This window comes from Tenrec ecaudatus, chromosome 3 (assembly GCF_050624435.1).
Source record: "Tenrec ecaudatus isolate mTenEca1 chromosome 3, mTenEca1.hap1, whole genome shotgun sequence".
NCBI lineage: Eukaryota > Metazoa > Chordata > Mammalia > Afrosoricida > Tenrecidae > Tenrec > Tenrec ecaudatus.
This window is the reverse complement of record NC_134532.1, coordinates 64,745,151-64,747,914: the sequence shown is the minus strand read 5'-3', so window position 1 is coordinate 64,747,914 and position 2,764 is coordinate 64,745,151.

Genomic DNA, 2,764 nt, shown 5'->3' with positions numbered 1-2,764 from the left:
CTGAATAAGCTAACGAATGAAATGTTTAATGCCAAAGAAATAATAGAAAGAAAAAATAGCAGGTTATAGGGTTTATAAGAATTGGATTTTGCTTTCAGACAGAGATAATTAAATCCCTTGGGCTAGATTTTGTGGAATGACGATGGCCAGCCCAGTGTGGTGTTCCTGTTCGTTTTGTTGTTGTTGTTGTTGTTGTTGTTGTTGTTGTTTTTAGGGGCCAGTAAGTGGTTTCTGACTCATAGCCACTCTTTGTACAATGGAAAGAAGCACTGCCCGGTCCGTGCAAGGTCAAGCCATGTGCCAGCCCACCTCTTCGATGGTCTTCCCCTTTTTGGCTGACCCTTTTGCCAGAGATGACGTCCTTCGCCAGATGCTGCCTCCGGATAAGATGTCCAAAGTGAGCGGGATCCCAGGCTGAAACCTGCTGCTTCCACAGTGGCCCTTGAGCACACCACTTAATTTCCTGGTGCAAGTGTGGAAAAGGGAATTGTGCTCGATTTGCACTGTGTCAGCCCAGCCAAAAGAGAACTACATTTCCCACCGATCCTTTCTGAGCTTCGACCAGGGTTTTAACAATCATTTGCATAAGATTTGGAAGGGGTAAGTGAAAAGGGGGCCTTAGTCTGTTTTCTTTTTTTCTAAATAAACTAATTTTTTAGAGAGGTTTCAGGTTTACAGAAAATTGAGCAAAATGTATAGAAAGTTCCCATATAACTCCCCTACTTCTTTAATAGTTTCTTCTATTATTAACATAGTACATTAGTGGGGCCTATTTGTTACATTTGAGAGACAGATTTTGATACAGCATCATTAGCTGTGTGAATTGTGGTAGTGTTAAAGAATATTGAATATACACACCATGGACTGCCAGAAGAGGGCAGACCTAAAAATATCCCAGCTTGGTGCTGGTGCACCTTAGTCCTCCAGGTAACGCCTTGGCAGCAGAATTGTCCAAGGCAATATGTCGTGTGATGTCCTGGCTGCTGCTTCCATGGATCTCCTCGATCGCAGATCCAAGTAAAATGAAATCTCTGACAAGTTCAATATTTTCTCTGTCAGTTATGGTATTGCTCAGCACAAGGAACAAAAACGTCCACAGAAGTCAAGCTCACGCCCCTCTGAAAAGAGAAGTTCAGTAAGCCATTTTTTCCTCTGGAGTGCACAATTCTCACAACACGGAGCAGTTCATGAACTTGGCGGTTCACAGAATCCAGAGAGGATGCTTGTTGCAAACACAGGTCCTCAGGAGGAGGAGGAGGAGGAAGGCGGGACAAGAACCTGCCTTTGATTCTGAGGCAAGTGGACTTCTGACCGCATTTCAAAAGTCGAGCCTAGAAAGCAGATATTCTTACAGAATTGTGATTGATGGTTACAACTTCAATACATATCCTAATCGTGATAAGAGTGAGATTGAGGGGGAAAGCTTCAGCAGAAATTTTATTTGGGAATAAAATGTAAAGTGGCCCTCTAGGGTTTAATTAGTTGAGGGGTCTCTTTCCTTTAGGGCATGTAAGAGAAGGCAATTTTTTAAGAGCGATTAATGATTAGAAAATCATGAAGAAATGAGGGAAATAACATCGTACCAAATTTAAGGTCAAATGATCAAAGCTCGAGGTTATCATAAGGAATGCAGACAGGTGGATCGGGGTTGCCGGAGACTGGACACGGAAACAGGCTGGGGGCGCTCCTGCTTGTGTGGATCTAATGTGAGGCTGCAAATAGAGACTCCTTGCCGAGAACTCATTGTGCAAATTTTGCCCAGAATTGAAAATGTGCTGTTCCCACAGCCTCCCAAGGGGCCAGGGCTGACGCGTCCCACCTGCGGACGCATTCTACCACGTGTGTAAACGGAGCAGCTGCGGCTTCTCTGGCTGGTGTAGACGTGAAACTCCCTAGCAAAATATAGCATTGGCATCTGGCCTTAATTCTACTTTGATAGAAACTTTATAATGCTAAGTGTTGTAATGATTCCAAGAAGGGTGGGGGTGGGGGCAGGATTTAAAATAACGAATGAGAAGGGTGCACTTTTGAAATTTCCCACTTGGGATCTCATACATGCTTTATGGCAAGTATGGCTGTGCCAGAAACAGGATATTCTTGCTCCCAACAACATAAGATGGGATGGATAAATAAGGTACTGTATAAGTAAATCCAGAAAAAGAGTCAAATTTTGATTCCAATTCAAATGCAGTGTTCCCAGACAGCAGTTGCTGAGCACATAGGTTTAAAAGCATTGGAAAGACACTATGAAAATGACATGCAAAAAAAAAAAGGCTTCCGTTCCAATGGCATTATGAACATGGGGAAGGGAGGAACATATGTGGGGGTGGGGCGGGGAGTACAGTTGCTACAATACAAGTACAAACAGATTTCAGTGAGAGGTCCAAAAAGAGACGGGACGTTTTTGCCTGAGATTTACTGACAGTTTTTTCAGGAAAGGTGAACTAAAATTCAAACCATCAAAAGACAAAGTGGGAGAGTGCACTGCATGCAGGGGGAGCTCCAGGAGCCAGTCGCTTCACAGGTACAAAGGGAGAGAACGGCAAAATAGAGACGTGGACAAGAACTGGAACTGACAACTCAGGAGCACACGGTCTATTTGGGAGTTAATTCAAAATTTCTGGGGCTAAGGTTCCTGCTTCCATTATTTTTAATGGCTCTGTAGCAAAACCCAAGCCAAACCCACCACCAATAAACTGATTCTGGTGTAGAGCAACCCTGCACAGTGTTTCTGAGAATATCAACCTTGACACGCACAGACAGC